Source organism: Anabrus simplex, chromosome 1 (genome assembly GCF_040414725.1).
Source record: "Anabrus simplex isolate iqAnaSimp1 chromosome 1, ASM4041472v1, whole genome shotgun sequence".
In the NCBI taxonomy this organism is placed as follows: domain Eukaryota; kingdom Metazoa; phylum Arthropoda; class Insecta; order Orthoptera; family Tettigoniidae; genus Anabrus; species Anabrus simplex.
The window spans coordinates 1,751,022,857-1,751,042,465 of record NC_090265.1 but is presented as its reverse complement, the minus strand read 5'-3'; positions in this window follow the sequence as shown (position 1 = coordinate 1,751,042,465).

Below are 19,609 nucleotides of genomic sequence, written 5' to 3'. Positions count from 1 at the left end.
CATTTGACCCGAGGCACCCCTATATAGCGCTGTAGATAAAGCTCAAGTGGAAGTAGCCACAGTTCTATGTGTGTTAGAGAGAGAAGCCCGTCTGGTGTATAAGGAAGTCTCCGTGCTCCGCCGTCATGTCGTCTACATAAACTTCATGTCGGGCGGTTTTTTGTCCAAGTGGGTGGGTTGCTCGGATGGTTGGTTACTTGCTTGCTTTACAATTTCATTATCAGACTTGGGCTTCAGACACACACTCGACAAAGTCGTTAACTTTATAGTAGTCCGCATTACACATTATTAGTCTAGTCATGTAAAAGTACTTGGAGTTTCGTCACGCAGACGGGAGATGTCAGACGTTGTAAAATACATCCAATTAAATGCCGTCCCGTATCTTGCCGTATGATAACTTCATACTTAAAAGTTTAGGGTCTTATAAGAGAGTCGCTTAGGAGTTCAAAAAAGAATAGACTTTTGTATCTGTAATATGATCACTGTTTTGATGTGTCTTTTGCATATACTACAATATACACTTAGCAAAGGGTGTACAGACAATACAGCTGCACGGGTTTAAAGAGAGAGAGAGAGTGTGTGTGTGTGGAGGAATACAACAGCTCTTCGGAAGATTATGCATTAACCATAAGTGCTTTTCAATCGATGATAATGGTTTTATTAATTTATTCGTTATTCCTCAAACTCTTAACGTTGTCGGAAATGACATAGAATATCAATCAAGTTTTTTGTTACAGTGCTCCGAAAACGAAAAAAATACAAACAAATAAATTGTCAGCCTCTGTGTAGTGGTTAGCGTAATTAGCTGCCACCCACTGAGGCCCGGGTTCGATTCTCGGCTCTGCCACGAAATTTGAAAAGTGGTACGAGGTCTGGAACAGGGTCCATTCAGCCTCGGCATGTCAAGTGAGTAGAGGTGGGTTCTATTCCCACCTCAGCCATCCTGGAAGTGGTTTCCCGTGGTTTCCCACTTCTCCTCTAGCCAAATGCCGGGATGGTACCTAACTTACGGCCACGGCCGCTTCCTTGCTTCTTCCTTGTCTATCCCTTCCAATCTTCGCTTCCCTCCACAAGGCCCCTGTTCAGCATAGCAGGCGAGGTCACCTGGGCGAGGTAATGGTCATTCTCCCCAGTTGTATCCCCAACCCAGAGTCTGAAGCTCCAGGACACCGCCCTTGAGGCGGTAGAGGTGGGATCCCTCGCTAAGTACGAGGAAAAAACCGAACCTGGAGGGTAAACAGGTTAAGAAGAAGAAGAAATCAATTATAAATTTACTAAAAGAATACTTCAAGATAAGAAGCATTCAAAACAATATTCGACTTTGACAGGTTTCTAACAAATGGAACAGAGAGAAGAACTAATGGCATGTGACCACCTGAGAGGCATCCTGCGCGTCATTGTGAATCGGGCCTAAGGTGAATTATAATGCTGAAGACGACACAAACACCCAACCCCCAAGCCAGAGGTATTAACTAATGAAAGTTAAAATCTCGACCTGGCCGGGAATCGAACGCCTTGGATCAAAGGCCATCACGCTAACCATTTAGCTTTGGAGCCGGACGGAACAGAGATGAAGTAGTAAGCATGGAGAAGGCCGAGGTGTTGGAATTCCGTCCCGCAAGAGTTCTTTCGTGCTTGTAAATCTACAGACATGAAACTGACGTTGTCGTATTTGAGCACTCTCAAATACCACCGCACTGAGCCGGAATCGAACCAGCCAACTTGGGATTCAAAGCCAGCGCTTCTACCGCATGAGCCACTTAGCCCAGCAGGCTGATGCATATGTTACTTAGGCGTTAAAAATTCCCATTGTCAAGTCTGACATCTATTTTTACTGATACTAATCTTTGGCAATGGCAATTTGGATTCTACTACGTTGCCTTCTTGAGTTTCTCTTTTATTTCTCACGTATTAGATACCTTTTCTTTTCTTTTTTGATCAGTTTACAACTCTCTTAGCCTTCACAGATTCTAATCAGTCTCCTTCTGTATCTTGCCGTATAACTGATATTGCCCATGACTTGAGCCTTGGAGGTACTTGTCGTGTGTATGGCGTTCGTACTTTCACACCGGAGAAATTGTAGGTCTGCCCAAAAGGCAGTGAAGTATTATATCGTGAGCCTTAAGAAGGTCATTGCATGTAAGCATGGCAGGTTTTGAAGAATTGTCTGGTTAATGTGTGATCATGGGAGTTTAAGAAGTTTATCAGGGAGGAAATTGGGAGAATTCTTACTAAAATACTCAGTTTCATTGAAGAAATACCAATAAATTGATCAGTTTCCTCACCGACCGGTCACATTCCTTGAAATCGATACAGCGGGAATAATAGTTACACTGCCATTAACTTCTCATTGGGCAGTCACAGTCGGTTTTTCAAGTTAGAGAGTCGCCGTTTAGGCCGCCTGAGTGTCAATTTCCACAGCCCGTCTCACTATCAGAAGACAGAGGAAAGGGAACTCTATTGGGCAACCTATGGTTGACATATAATTAATGTTGACAGGTCGGCACCGGTTGTGTGCTATTGTATTTTCTAAAAATGTATCTTGTCTTACTCCTTAAATGTATACCGGTATATTTCCAATACACACTTCGTTTATCAACTTACGTAGCTCTTATTATGTTGTGAAAGCTTCAAGCAGCATTTAGGGCAGGGATGGCGAACCTTTTCCAACTAGTGTGCCATTTTAACTCTAGTTTATTATTCTCATCTGTTGACTGTGCCACTTGCTGTTTTCCATTTCCATTACGGGATGTCTACAACCTACACCCCCCCCCCCTCGCAACTTCCTTTCAATTTCCCGATTATGTTTCATAACACGTTATTTATTTATTCATTTATTGAGTCATTTATTTATTTATTTATTTATTTATTGTACATATTTGCATAACGGGTGCAATATATCTTGTAAATACATTTAATTGCATGTTCCGTGGGGCCGCGGCGGTTTCCTACCCACTCGTAAGCCTATCCCATCGTCGCCACAAATCCTATCTGTGTCGGTGCGACGTAAAACAAATTGTAAAAAAAATATAAGATATAAAAATCTAAAGTACTAATATTGCGCGTCGCCACAAATCCTATCTGTGTCGGTGCGACGTAAAACAAATTGTAAAAAAATTATAAGATATAAAAATCTAAAGTACTAATATTGCGAATGGACTTCACTTCCTCCATTAGCTTCATTATCTTCCCATGTTGTAGTTTGTACGCTCAACAATTAAACTAATTTCTCCCTTATCACATTTCCATAAGTTAATCAAAAAAAAAAAAGCTATCCTTGTTTGTAAGGCCACATCCATACTTTCATCAAAACATACTGCATATATGTGGGGATTATCCAAATTAGCTTTCAACTGCTCCGAAACTTCTTCACTCATTTTTATTATTCTATCATTGACAGCAGTTTAGCTGGCTGGGATTTCTTTAATCTTGTTAATTATTAGTTGTTTGTTAGGGAAGTTTTCAAATGATGTGTCGGACGTCAATAAGAAACTCTCTTTCAAAAACTCACCGTCAGAAATCTGTTTCCCATGCGTGCTGTACTATGCAGCGGGACTGATATTATTCCTGGGCCGGAAAGATAATACAAAAGAACTAGTTTGTTTGTGTAATGATGGATATTTTGTGTAACGAACTCTCTTCTTTCTTCATTTGAAATGGAACAAACATTTGATTGACCAGTCTCAAAATTGCGCTTTACATTAAATGTGGGGGATACAACTGTTTTCGAACACAGGCAACACATTTTTTTTAACAGTCCGAATTCCCTTGGCCAGATTTCTTGAAAAATACGGTCACCACCTTTGTTAAGTTTCTGTTTTTTTCGGCACCGAAAACATATTTGAGATGTCCGTATACAGAACCACCAGAAAACGACACTATCCTACTTGACGTCCGAATGGAACTAGTATTTAGATTTTCGATATTTATTTCTTACACGTGAAACGCTGTAAGATATGCACTGTCTGTAGTACGAGACGTATATATAAAATATTATTATGTTCATGTGGCGTACCACCGAAATCGTGTCTGCGTGTCACCTAGTGACACGCGTGGCATAGGTTCACCATCCCTGATTTAGGGCATTTTGTAGCGAATGTTACGATTTAAACTAGTTCTAGAAAAATAGAAGTGCACCCCTTCTTCATTGACAAACTGTAAATAAACCTCGGCGCATCAGCTAGCCAAATAACCTCAACCTCAACAACAACAACAACAACAACAATAATAATAATAATAATAATAATAATAATAACAATAATAATAATAATAATAATAATAATAATAATAATAATAATAATAATAATAATTTCCGTCGTGAACTTTCAGCTCAATACTTTCTGTGTCAGGAAGTGTACTTCTCATGTAAAACCACGGCGTTTGAAGCACGGTCGTCTTTGATAGTAAATTACAATTATGAATTACTTTTCTTTCACAATGTACAGACGCTCAAAAATATGAGCGCATTGTATTGTGTACGTTACTCGCACGTACACCTTTCTGAGAAACAAGTGAACTAGTAGATATAATGCATATGCCGGGCTGAGTGGTTCAGACGGTCGAAGCGCAGGCCTTCTGATCCCAAATTGGCAGGTTCGATCCTGGCTCAGGCCAGTGGTATTTGAAGGTGCCTTGTGTCGGTAGATTTAATGGCAGGTAAAAGAACTTCTATGGGACAAACTTCCGGTACGTCGGCGTCTCCGAAAACCGTCAAAAAGTAGTTAGTGGGACGTAAAAACAATAACATTAAAATTATTATAGAATATTAAATACGAGAAGTCTCCGTGGTTCAGGCGGCAGCACGCCGGCCTCTCGCCGCTGAGTTCCGTAGTGCAAATCCCGGTCACTCCATGTGAGATTTGTGCTGGACAAAGCAAAGGCGGGACAGGTTTTTCTCCGGGTACTTCGGTTTTCCCTGTCATCTTTCATTCCAGCGTCACTCTCCAATATCTTTTCATTTCATCTGTTAGTCATTAATCAATGTCCTAGAGGAGTCCGACAGGCTTTGGCAGCCGGCACAATTCCTATCCTCGCCACTAGATGGGAGCTTCATTCATTCCATTCCTGACCCGGTCGAATAACTGGAAACAGGCTGTGGATTTTCATTAAATACGAGGAACATACAATGCTATGCGCTTATTCTTCTTCTGACGAGAGTATACAATCGGCTACTGTTTATCTTCACCAGAAGAGTGAATTGTAATGTTCGTCGTCTTTAAAACGTAAACAACTTTATAGTAATTACAGTCCGATTCCCGCCCGGGTCAGGGGTTTTTAATTATAAATTATTAATATCCCTGACCTGGGGACTGGGTGTTTGTGTCGTCCTTAATGTTCCTTTCCTCACATTCAACACTTTACACTCCCGCCATTTTCAAATACACACAGGTTCACAACATATGGTGCAAAGTAGGACAAAATCTTCTTAGGTCAACGCCCCGAATAAATAGCATTTTTAAAAGAAAAAATAGCAATTACAGAGAAATGAAACTATGTTTACTGTGATATATTACTTTCTAAAAAAAGAAAAATAATAGAAAGCCAAATCACTTTCTGAAAGAGAGTTTTAACGCGGTAATCACATAGCCCGTTGAAGAGCATCTTAATGTGAATTGGCTGCGAATAGTCTCTTCGGTACGTGATATGAAGGTATAATATTTGTATGACGTCACACAGGCAAAGCGTAGTACCTCTATTACGTTTTTCTTTCCATACAACTCACTACACAACTAATTAAAATACATGCTGGCGGCGAACATGATAGATGAGGTCTATAAAGGAGGAAAAAGAATGTCTGTGGGAGAATGGACATCAAATGTCGGTGAGAATAAAGAGGGTATACGAACAAGAGGGGGTGGGTCAGCAGTGGAGGGATGACGGGTGGCATGACAAGGGGTGAGTGTGGACACGCACAGTATACGGAATAATGCACGAGATATCGGCTAGGCTACAAGCAAAAACAAAAGTTAACGTCACAACACGAACTAATATACAGTGGAACATGGAGGACACTGGTGGTTCACAAATAAATTGAGTTAAGAGGAATTTTCCGTCTTCTGGCTCTGAGCGTGGGGCTACACTGGACAACATTTTTTTTCCCCTTTTTTTTCTTCCAGGTTGCTTTTCATCGCACCGACACAGGCAGTACTTGTGGCGACGATGCGACAGGAAATGGGTAGGAGTTGGAAGGAAGCGGTCTTGGCCTTTATTAAGGTACAGCCCCAGCATTTGCCTAGGAAAAAAGGGGAAAACTGGACATCATCGGCTTGTCTCTTGTTTAGATAAATATAAGGGAGAAACGAATACATAGTGAAGTAAGAGCCGAATTTAAAACATACGAAATAACTGTTCTCACTTAGCTCTGGCCGTTAAATAATGGCCATTATGAAGAAAAGCGGAAAGCAATGAGGATTGTGCAGCTATTCCACTATTGTGCACTATAGCCGCCACGGGTACCATTTAAAGCGGACGAATGATAAAGGAAATATGGCGCTACCCAAAGGTAAAATCAAAGAGATATCGATGAGTAGTTAGGAGTAGTAAAGGTGGTGGCATTCTGGCAGCAAAAGACCATCAGTATGGGGCTTCATATACAGACAGTACACATATTGAAGGGTCGGGTATCATGAAGTGAGCTCCCAAGGAAGACACGTCGATATCTAAAATATACTTGGAAGAACCGGGCGAACTTTACAGCAGAGTCAATGACTTCGTAACGAAAAAGCTGGCTCAGCAAACAACAAAGAGTGTTTTATATCATCAGAACCGATAAGTTTTATGGAAGTCATTTTTGAAGAAGACCTTCCAAAGATGATACACGCCTTTTCAAAGCAGCCTTCGTAACCGAATATTTCACTGAGCGCATTTCTCAGGACACTGTTTAGTTTTCAGAAATGTCTTGGATAAACTGGTGGTCTTCCCGATTTTAAAACATACGAGGTCTCGGTTTCTCTTTTATCCGTCTTTGCCATAACACACCATAAAGATCTATTGACCATTGCCCGCACCCATGTGAAGATATTCGTCCCATGAAACGTTCATACATTATGGCACCAGGTGGGTTCTTACACTTTGAACCATATGAGGCTCATATTAGGTTAATTTAAATTATTATTATTATCACCATCATTATAATAATTTCTTCATACAATTGTCAACTTCTCTTCTTGTTTTCAACGCCGCCTTTCTACGTTTATGCTTAGCACCCCGGCTCAGCTAACGATTTCGGCGGGGGTTTAACGACGGATGTCCTTCCTGTCATTACGTCCTGGTTCTATTGTAAATTCTACCCAGTGTCACTGGGATTCCAACCCGACACACATGGGGTGTGAGCCGACTGACTAATGCACCCCCAAAACTTGCCTGAAGTTATATTTGAGTTATTTCTGGAACACCTGGGGTCATATTAGTTATTGGCCGAATTATACTATTATTATTATTATTATTATTATTATTATTATTATTATTATTATTATTATTATTATTATTATTATTATTATTTATTGTGGTTATTGCTTGGCTGAGTCAGCCACTGTAAGGCATCCCTCCGACAAGAGTGGGCAGCGTCTGCTATGTATAAGAAACTGCGTTTGCATGTAACCGACACAGGTAAGTCTTACGGCGACGATGATTTAGGAAATGCCTAGGAGTGGAAGGAAGCGGCCGTGGTACAGCCCCAGCATTTGCCTGGTGTGAAAATGGGAAACCACGAAAAACCATATTCAGGGATGCCGACAGTGGGGGTTCAACCCCACTATCTCCCGAATGTAGCTCATAACTGCGCGCCCCTAACCGCACGGCTAACTCGCCCGGTGGAGACAAGTAAGCTTGTAGGTTTGCGTGACGGTTGATAACGTGATCATAGCTACGGCCATACAGTTTTACATAGAATCCGAACCACACAGACCGAGGCGTTTCATATTAAATATCTGACACGAACTAGTCGGGATTCGAACCGTAGTAACCTCGATGAGAAGCCAGTGGTGTGGTGTGGTGTGTGAGATACAGGCCTATGTTAGTAATTGGGAGGAATGTTGAGTCCAGGAGACAGGTTGCTACGTGCAAGCCCAGAAATGCACGAGTCGCGAGGAATACCTGTGGTAATGAGTACGTTCTGAATTTGAAATGCACAATACATGGAGCTGGACGAAGCTGTACATCGTACAATAAGCAATATTTTTTTGTCGAAGCCCTAATGAGTTGTAGATCATTTATCGAATGTGTGAACCACTAGAAGGGAAGTTAGTCTTACAGCAGAACGATAGTTCACTAATTATATTTGTGATCAGCCTGGTAAGATTTCATGTATGCAGAACAACGAATTCTGATTGATGTCTTGTAAGCCAGGGTGCACAGCTGAAAGATGCAAAGTAGCTAAAGAAGTTTGCCTGATCATCGTTAACGTTAGGACAATATAGATTACTTTATGCCGAAGAAAAATTCAGTCAGTGTCTACATTTGTTAATGTTGCTGTCTATATTACGCCATAGTATATCTTTCTTCAAGTACATAATTTGTACTGGTTACAGCATTACGAGAGTTATTTATAGAACAAGGGGGAATCCCCTGATCGAGCAGTCAATTCAGACATGCCGTAGGTGGTGGTTCTTTTCCTTCCACAACGAGATCATTAGAAGATACAACAAATTCTCGCAGCTCTTCCAACTTTGTGTATTCCACAACCAAACTACTACAACTGTACTTATCACCTCAAGGAAACACGGACATAAACTAAAAGTGAAGGGTTAGAAAAAACGTCGCAGCAATACTCTACTAACGTACTAAATGGAGGTTTCTCGATCCCTCTTACCTCGCAGCCTCCATCGTACTTCCAAGAACACTGTCCATTTCAGTCGTAAACAGTGCAAGAAATTGTTAGTCTTCTATGGATATAAGAACAATATTCTGTCTTACATTATTAAACGTTCACCATTAAAATGGTTTCTTTTAAAACATATATCTTATAGTTATTTTAAAGCCGGATGCTCTTCCTGACGTCAACGCTATGAGGAGGGACGTATTCACTATTACGCGAACGGTGGTTTTTAGTGTGATGTGTTGCATGTAAATGTGTATTAAAGCGAACAAGAACACCCAGTCTCCGAGCTAGAGGAATTAACCAGATGCGGCTAAAATACCCAGGCCATCAGGGAATCTAAGCCAGGTCACTCTGAGCCGAAGACCACTACGATCACAATTCAGCCAGCGAGCCGGACATTTAAACTCAACTTTCCACGGAAACATAGAAACCAATAACAGGCAGAGAATTTGACACGTAGGACTATTATCTTGAATGTTAAATCCTGATAAACTGATACACTTCAGTAGGATAATGTATACCTTTAACTAGGGGTGTAGTTTTAAAAACGTAAGGGTGAAAATATACAAAATTAAATGTACCAAATACATTTAATTAATTCTCGAAGATCGAGCGAGTTGGCTGCGCGGTTCTGGTCACGTAGCAGCGATCTGACATTCGGGAGATGGTCGGTTAAAACCTCGTCGTCGACAGCCCTGAAGATGGTTAGTATTCCCTGGTTTCCCCAGCCAAATGCTATACCTTAATTAATGTCAAAGACACTTCCTTCCGAATCCTAATCCATTCTCATCCTTGCGTCACCGAAAGCCTGCCATGTGTTAGCGCGACATTCAGCCTTTAGCAATAATAATAATAATAATAATAATAATAATAATAATAATAATAATAATAATAATAATCTCAAATAATAGGGTGCTGGATTTAAAAGATGCGGGACATGAATGGTGGCGAAGGATTTATCACTCTAGGACTTGGAAAATGACAGTAACTGGAAAAAGAAGAGGCGGAAGAGGGAGTAGAACACAGGGAAGACATTAGGGCAAGGAAATACATATTGACTGGAAAGAAACTGAAGAGTGGAAGGCCATCGAAAATATAATGTAATCAACAGCCGGCTGGGTGTAGCAAACGTGAAGGCCATTTCTCCAGAGTTAAATTATCCAGAATTATATTTTTAAACAGGATCTGCATTTTAAGGTGCTTGTATATGAAACGTCAGTGGATCTAGATACTCGATATACCGGTTGGGCAAAATCCAACTGGCCCGGAAAATATCTACAACAGGACTGACGCGGGATTGGCCCTGGTTAATGAACATCATGGGAGATGCTAGAAATGGCCACCGTTGGCGTCGATACAGCGCTGTGCTCGATTTATCAATCTGTGAGACACGCGTAGCATCTCTGCCTGAGGGATAGCAGCAATCGTGTTTTCAGTATTCTGCTGTAGTTCTTCCAATGTGTGAAGGTTATTGAAGTAAACCTGACCCACAGGTAAAAATCGCAGGGAGAGAGATCAGGCGATCGAGGTGGCCAGTTAACTGATTTGTCGGGATACAGATGCAGGTCCTGTTTGATAGTGTTTCAAGATGACGATTTTTTAATTCCCACTTGCACAGATAAACGGCGTTGAGATTTTGTCTGACTTCGTTCCAGGCTTTCCTTCATTCCTGCAGTGTCTTCCGGTGTTCAAAATCTTTTCGGATAGTTAGGATTTTATTCGTTACAGAGCCCGTTTCACGCCATTTTGCATTGCAGACTTTGATGGAGGTTTTGTAAAAACACTTCTACTCAAACTCTTGCGCAAACAGTTCCGCACAGGTTTTCCACGAATCGTACTTCGCGCAACACTCGACAATGAACACGCGCTGTTTTATCGTGATCACCATTTTGTGTTGTATTCATCTGGTCACTAAACACACCTGCTCCTTTCGCTCACTCTCACGTAATGACACAGTGACGTATTAGGGTGATGCGCACGCGCATACAGCAACCGATTGGTGCATCGAAATCACGGTTTCCAGCATTTCCTGTCATGGTCAGTTCTCCTATTCATTAACAAGGGTCAATTCAGCGTCACTTTTATAAATATTTTACGGGCGATTTTTATTTTTCCCACCAGGCAGAATGCCTCTGAAACCTCGTCGAAGTTAAGGAGGACCAAACCAAACACCATGGCACTACCGCCCTTGAAGAGCCTTGGCCTACCAAGCGACCTTTGCTCAGCCCGAAGGTCTGCAGATTACGAGGTGTCGTGTGGTCAGCACGACGAATCCTCTCCGCCGTTATTCTTGGCTTTCTAGACCGGGCCGCTATCTCACCGTCAGATAGCTCCTCAATTCTAATCACGTAGGCTGAGTGGACCTCGAACCAGCCCTCAGGTCGAGAGAAAAATCCCTGACCTGGCCAGGAATCGAACCCGGGGCCTGCGGGTAAGAGGCAGCCACACTACCCCTACACCACGGGGCCTAAATTACACAAAACTTACAACTTACTGTAAGTTAGTTTACAGTCCCTTATCGACCGTAGGGTTGTTAAGGAAGGATAAAACCGTTTTTAGTATTATCTCACACGAGAAAAATTTGCATTGGCTTCTGTAAGCAATTTATGTGCATCATATAAAAGGTGATCTTTCTGAACTGCGGAAAGTTCCCTTCCTTTAAAAGTGATAAAATTTGAGTTCAACGTTCGTTAAGGCAATCGAGTCCAGCATATAAGAAAGTTTAAAAGATTTATGGCATAACATTTTATGGTTGTAATAGCGTCTAAAATTAAATATACAAAACCAGACCAGAAGCTTCAAAAGTAGCAAATTAATAAGATCATAAGGTTATCAGTACTAACTGATCAATTGAATAGCGCCAAATGGTATGTACATGCAACCCGTTCATCTGCTCTGTTTGGCACTTTGCATACGTTCTGCACGTTACGGCGCTAAAAGCGAACAACGAAGTTCAAGGAGACACAGACCACTGTAACGTTGCGCGTTGTCAGGTCATCCAGCTGATCACGCATATGAAAAGGTTGAATGTGCTCAAGTTAGATTGCCTCAGCTGAGAGTTACACTGCTTATTTCTCTCTCTATACATATGAATGTTTTACCAGAGGAACTGACGACCTGTAAATATTACGCGCATGAAAATTACTTATATATTCATTTATACATTCACACAGCCGACAACGGAGTAGCAGCTTCTACCTGATGTAAACCTATCAAAATCGAATGCTTGTACCCCTACAAGAAATACAGTGTATTACAAACTAAACAAATCACATTTAGAAATTCGTGCAAAATTGGCACATAACGAAAAACAATACTATCGCAAGAAGGATTCGATACATTTCCCATCAATATGAAGATATTCGTGGATTGCATGAAACAATTTTCTTACAAGCGTTTACAGTGCTCTGGACTCCCAAGTCTGCAAACTGTCCAAGTCAAGAAGGCTATGCAATCTTACAGTCGAGTAATTGAACACCGTAACCAGATACTGACAAGGTGCCTGGAGCTGGTTTTCATGAATGTATAAATACTCCCGCTTATTTTCCATATTTTTGCTTTAGTTTAATTGTTTTAACATAAAGAATGTAATAGCAGAAGCAGCTCAAAGACGAAGCCACGAACCAGAATCAAATATCGGTTCTATTTCCCAGGCACAGGCAACTCTTGCAGAACTATGGCGTAGGAGAACGTCATATTTCATCTCACGGCGCTCTATGACAACCAAACAACACGCGAATCAGTCATTTGAAAAACTCCGCATGTCCGTGTTTGGTGAAAATCGAATTATCGTTGGATTTTTGTACTATGAGAGAAGACAAAGCAGTTTATTATTGGCCACAGATTTCACATTTTGGTTTAATTCTCCTCCTTATCTGATTGGCGTGTAGACAGTTTTGTTTTCCTCAAGTTACTTCCTACGACGTGTGGAGCTTCTCAAATGACCGATTCAAGTTGTTAATTTCAAGGCTCATCTTATATTAAAGTTCCGATTAAAGTTTTGTAAACAGCCATAACTGCGTGTATTGGGCCCCGGAAAATCAATCCATCGTCTATTTACCAGGACTTAATGTGTGGTGTTGTCTGTCCTCTCGCGGATTTGACTGGCCCGTTTTTCTTTGAAGGGACAGTTACTGGTGGGTCGTATGTCGAGAAGCTTCAGCATTTTACCGACCATCCGAGACGGCGAGATGTTTTATCTGCAACAAGCTGGCGCCCCAGCCCCAACCATCGAGATGTCAGGGCGTATCTAGATGAAAATCTACCCGGACGATAGACTGGCCGAAGAGGTTCTGTTGAGTACCCAGTGCGGTCTCCAGACCGTAAGAATCTCGATTTCAACCTATGAGGGACCCTAAAGGTGCTTGTTTATTAGGAAATCCAGCTACACTAGATGTGCTACGAGAAAAAGTAGCATGTGCATCTGCCACACTGGACGCGTTACAGAACGCTGTTCGTGGAGCAGCTCGGCGCCATCCATAGTGTTTGGATGCTGATGGAGACAACTTCGAGCATCTGCATTAAGCTTCACTTTCATAGAAAATGATAATTTGATTTCCTTTATTCTAAAGTATACATTTTATCGGGCTCTTCTGCACATATACACACGTATGTGTGACTGTATAGTCTAAAATGGCTTGGTATAACAACAGGCTTTATAGCCCAAGCTCCACCATGTAATAATAATAATAATAATAATAATAATAATAATAATAATAATTGAATCAGCCATGAATCGAACATAAAAGCGTCCTGGTATGAGGGAGATACTACGGAGCTGGCTTATAGCTGAATACTTCGAACTAAATCCTATCAACAAATCTTCCAACTTGACGGTCACAGACAGTTTATTTCCTTAATCTGAAGCGAATCTCGTTCTGAACAACGAAGCGAGCACAAACGCGATTAGTGAAGAAGATATAGCAATTCGATTCTTTTAATTCTGTGACAATCTCGCAAGATGAAAAAGAAACAAGAATGAACAAGATCAAACAAAAAACTGAAACACTTCAACAGCTACAGCTAAAAGTTTCTCGGAAATAGATGAGAAATTAAAGGGAAATAACACAATCAGACTGGTCCAGCGTTGTCGATAGCAGCCACCGCCCGAACGATTCCGTGCTCTTCGGGCCCTAAGCTCGGACACCTGTCCTCTCATCACGTCAGTTGTAAGACGGCAGTGAGCAAAGGTTGACACTATGTAAATACTGACTGGCTCTTTAACGCACTAAAGAGAATATGATTAGTTTTTATTATTGCTGAATTGTAATTAAACAGAGATGTTGCTGTTGCACACACAATTCAAGATATTGTTTACGTATAATTTATTATTATTATTATTATTATTATTATTATTATTATTATTATTATTATTATTATTTACTATTATTATTATTATTATTATTAAATATAAGTTTTTTTTGCTAGTTGCTTTACGTCGCACAGACACAGATAGGTCTTATGGCGATGATGGGACAGGAAATGGCTAGGAGTGGGAAGGAAGCGGCCGTGGCCTTAGTTAAGGTACAGCCCCAGCATTTGCCTGGTGTGAAATGGGAAACCACGGAAAACCATTTTCAGGGCTGCCGATAGTGGGGTTCGAACCTACTATCCCCCGAATACCGGATAGTGGCCGCACTTAAGCGACTGCAGCTATCGAGCTCGGTAATAGAAGTATTAATTATGTGTTAATTCATTTAGATTTCACTCGCTAAAGAGAATGCGCTTATTAAAATAATAATAATAATAATAATAATAATAATAATAATAATAATAATAATAATAATAATATGAGACGCCAGGGTATTTGAAAATTATGTTTCACAGGAGATTTTTAGTTTTCAGAAAGACAACCTGGAGCTTTAGCAATTTGAACATCCATTTGCCACCGATCTTAGCCAGTACAGAATTCGATTTCTCGGGAGCACAAGAACAGCGCCTAACCGACTGTGTCACCGAGATCTATAATGAATTAGGGCAATTATAGGGAAGGAAGCGATTATGGTCCGTATGTCCGATATATTCAGAGTTCCTTGAGAAATGAAGGAAAAAGCTACGGAATATCCCTTGTGCGACCGCCTTAACTGAGATTACCTGAGGTTACAATTACGAGTAGGGCATAAGGTAACCAGGTTATCGGTCCGGCACCACAATTCTTAGTTTGTTTCTTTCTTCTTCTCGTACCATATCCTCACTGGATGTCGGCTGCCATCAGGGCGATGTGGTAATTGTTCTCAGCAACTGGGAAAAGAGTGGCGGTACTGAGTCTCCATATCATTCTCGTAGATTCCGTAGCCAAAATATTCTTCTTCTTCTTCTTCCCCTACTTCTCCTTCCTTCAATTTTACCTTGTAAGATAAACTGAAGCAGTCTACATTTATCATTTCGAATGATATGGCCAAAGTATAATAGGAATTAATTGAGGGATGTTCCACTACTTAACATAACATTTATTAGGTGAAAACCTGTTTCGATTCTCTTGGAATCATCGTCAGTTCACAATAAATAAATAAGTCAAAGGATCATAACAACAATCAACGTGAACTCTGCCTTTAAATACATTTAAAATAGTTGGCATGGGTTGTATGGCATTAAAAAACAAACCAAACCTCATGGTACTACAGCCTTGGAAGGGCCTTGGCCTACCAAGCGACCGATGCTCAGCCCGAAGCCCTGCAGATTTCGAGTTGTCGTGTGGTCAGCACGACGAATCCTCTCGGCCGTTATTCTTGGCTTTCTAGACCGGGGCCGCTATCTCACCGTCAATAGCTCCTCAATTTTAATCACGTAGGTTGAGTGGACCTCGAACCCGTCCTCAGGTCTAGGTAAAAATCCCTGACCCCTGCCGGGAATCGAACCCGGGTCCTCCGGGTAAGAGGCAGGCACGCTACCCCCTACACCACGGGGCCGGCTATGACATAAAAACACATTAAAATTTAAAGAACGTCATAGGATCCAAGTCACATATAACTGCAGTGCATTTGTACAATGTTGAAGAGAGCTTTAAGATAATATATAAAAACTTGAAGTTGAGGGATACTGTGAGGTTCTTATTTGTTACTCTGTATATAAAAACATATGTTAAAATGTTCAAATATTCGTAGTCGATGAAGGATAGGAACATGTATCAAAATTGACGATCTTGTAAAGTGCCGATGTTAAGACAATTTGCAGTTAAAACGATTAGTTGAGGAGTTATAATAATATTGTGTTGAATGGTGGAACAACCCTCAATAAGGGTAATTCCTATTACATGAGTTAGGCCTCTACGTCAACACGGAAATGAAGATTATAACTTATGATGGAAAAAGAACTCAAGTTTCTTCCTTTTGACGCTGTGCATGACTTTTCTTTGTTCAGGCGTTCAGTGTTACGTATTCTCTCAAGCCAGGATATTCTGTGCAGGTGTCGGTAGCACCACATCTCAAAAGATCGAAGTTTTTTGGTGGTGTTCTCCGTTAGGGTCCAAGTCTTGGCACCATGAAACAAGACAGAAAATACATAACACAGAAGTAAACGGAGACGCTAGCACTTACGAAGTTTTCAGCAATGCAAGGGTATGGAAAGAAGTCGCTGTGGCCTGAACTGAGCTACAGCTTGGTGTTAAATGGGAAATCAATGCTAAAGTAGGGCGTTTTGAACATTTAATGTGGTATGTTGGTTCGTTCTTTTCCTGTGTGTTTCCCATGATTAATGCACTATGTAGTAGAGTAGTAAAAAATTCGTTCTTACAAGGAAAAAAGCGTTTCCGGACCCAGTCCATATAACTTCTTCTTCTACTTCTTCTACTCTTCCTTACACCGACTTTGTTTACAACCTCTTGCTTTAAGTGCAGAAATGTTTCGCTTTCACCAACCGTGTTCGGGGTGTCTGGTCCAAATATCTGCGGTCTGGCCACTCAAGGGCTTTTTCCTCACACTACTGTTGTGAACAACTTCGCCAACAAGCGGTAACAAACCTCTCTCTACGCCAGCTAACCACATTGCCAAACAACTAAGCAACTTCACCGTCCCGACTATAATGGCTACCTCGTTCCGAACCAAACTATGGTCAGCACGGGCTGCATAGCAAACCAAGACAGCTTCAAGCATACGAAGAACGCTAATATCTGAAGAACGGGAGGGACTATGAAAAAGCAGGAAAACAAACACTTAGTTCTACTTTCGGGATCAGAGTTATCTAAGGCAGGTCGGACAAGAAATGTGCTGAGAACTAGAGTGTCAGATTCAGCTACGTTTTGACGATTTCTCCACATTTCCACCTCGAGAGAAAGAAAGCTGGAGAGGAAGAAAGGACGCTGATGCTTCATTGCCCAAGAACATAGTTATCAAACTCTAATAATCTACTCAAGTCAAGTTTTAGGTCTGGGAATGAAGCCTGGTGTCGGAAGGAACAACCATTCGTCTAAAACCTAGTTTATTTTAGTTTTTCATTTGGCGCATGACTTTTAGCGCCAAGAGTGTCCGAGGGATATTCACCTAGCTGCTTTTCTCGGTACATCGCATGGGTATGGGGGGGGGGGGGGAGGGAAGCAACATGTACCGCTATGTCATCGTGTTGTGTGTGTGTGTGTGTGTGTGTGTGTGTGTGTGTGTGTGTGTGTGTGTGTGTGTGTGTGTGTGTGTAATTGTGCGGATTAGGAATGGGAAGGAAGCAGCCGTGGCCATACCGCCATTTGCCTGTAGCTAAAATGGGACACGACGGAAAATCATTTCGAGGATGGCCGACAGGGGATTTGAACCTTCCTGTCTCCCGAGTACAGAGCTAGCGACCATAACTGGCCGTGCCGTCCTGAGCAAACCTGTTCGCTTATCACTAGATCTCGGATTTATAGGTGCTACATTTATTTTAGGTGCCTAAAATAGACTCTCAAATATGAACAAATAAAAGATCCTAAAATATATTTTAGGCGGCTTCAATTTTACGTATTTTAATAAGCATTTTAATAATTAAAATACCATTTTAATTTTGCTAATGCCCGCCTCTGTGGTGTAGTGGTTAGTGTGATTACCTGAGATCCCCGAACGCCTGGGTTCGATTCCCGGCTCTGCCACGAAATTTGAAAAGTGGTACGAGAGCTGGAACGGGGTCCACTCGGCCTCGGGAGGTCCAAATGAGTAGAGGAGGTTCGATTCCCTCCTCAGCCATCCTGGAAGTGATTTTCCGTGGTATCCTCCTTCTCCTCCAGGCAAATGCCGGGATGGTACCTAACTTAAGGCCACGACCGCTTCTTTCCCACTTCCTTTTCTATCCCTTCCGAAACTTACCCCCTCCCCACCAGGCTCTGTTCAGCATAGCAGGTGAGGCCGTCTGGGCGAACTACTGGTTATTCTCCCAACCCGGGCGAGCTGGCGGTGCGGTTAGGGGCGCGCAGCTACGAGCTTGCATCCGGGAGATAGTGGGTTCGAACCCCACTGTCGGCAGCCCTGAAAATGGTTTTCTGTGGTTTTCCATTTTAACACCAGGTAAATGCTGGGGCTGTACCTTAATTGAGACCACGGCCGCTTCCTTCCCACTCCTAGCCCTTCCCTATCCCATTGTCGCCTTAAGACCTGCCTGTGTCAGGGCGACGTAAAGTCACTAACAGTAGTAGGTCATTCTCCCCAGTTGTGACCCCCGACCCAACGTCTCACGCTCCAGGACACTGGCCTTGAGGCGGTAGAGGTGGGATCCCTCGCTGAGTCCGAGGGAAAAGCCAACCCTGGAGGATAAACAGATTAATTAATTAATTAAGTTAATTTTGCTAATAATAATAATAATAATAATAATAATAATAATAATAATAATAATAATAATAATAATAATAATAATGTTTTTACGCCGCAGTACCAACTTTTGATGCCGAGGAGCCGGAATTTTGTCCCGCAGGAGTTCTTTTACGTGCCAGTAAATCTAACAACACGAGGCTGACGTATTTGAGCACCTTCAAATAGCACTGAACTGAGTCAGGATAGAACAGCCAAATTGGGGTCAAAAGCCAGTGCCTCAACCGTCTTAGCCACTCAGCCCACTTAATTTTGCTAAATTGATTATAATTCTTTAGGGGGAAATATATATATTTTTAAATCATTGGCCTCTTTGCTGCAAACATCACAGAATATTTTACCATCCGATGTGAACTGGGGAAACGCTTGTAATCACTGTTTAACTAAAGACGGCATGGAGAATGACACTTTCGGCATAATGCACACACTGAAGTAACTGAGAAACTGAAATGTTCTCACGGAATGAAATGAAGAATTTTGTTTCCAGCAGGTCAATATACACTGTCTCTCACCTCGAGACACGCAGACTACGGGCGTGTTTACACTGTTTGCCGCGTAAGGTTCTGAAGGACTTTCGGAGAGTGCATTTACAGCTTTCCGATTTTAAGACTTGGTTTGGAAAGTGTATCAATAATATACTGTTCAAGACACTGAAAACGAGCCGGCAAATATTTCAGTTTCTCGGAATAAAAGCATTTTAATCGATTTAGGGATTTTAAAAAATACGAATTATAGGAATGTAGCCAAATATAGGTTCTAACGTCAATGTAGGTATTTTTAGGCACTATAGGGCCACCGCTTTTAAACGAATAAATACATGAAAAGTGGAAATACAACTTCGCTCTATGGCTAAGTGGTTAGCGTGCTGGCCTTTGGTCACAGGGGTCGATTCCTGGCGGAGTCGGGAATTTTAACCAAAATTGGTTAATTCCGCTGGCACGGGGGCTGGGTGTATGTGACGTCTTCATCATTGTTTCATCCTCTTCACGACATGTGCGTCACCTACGGGAGTCAAACCAAAAGACTT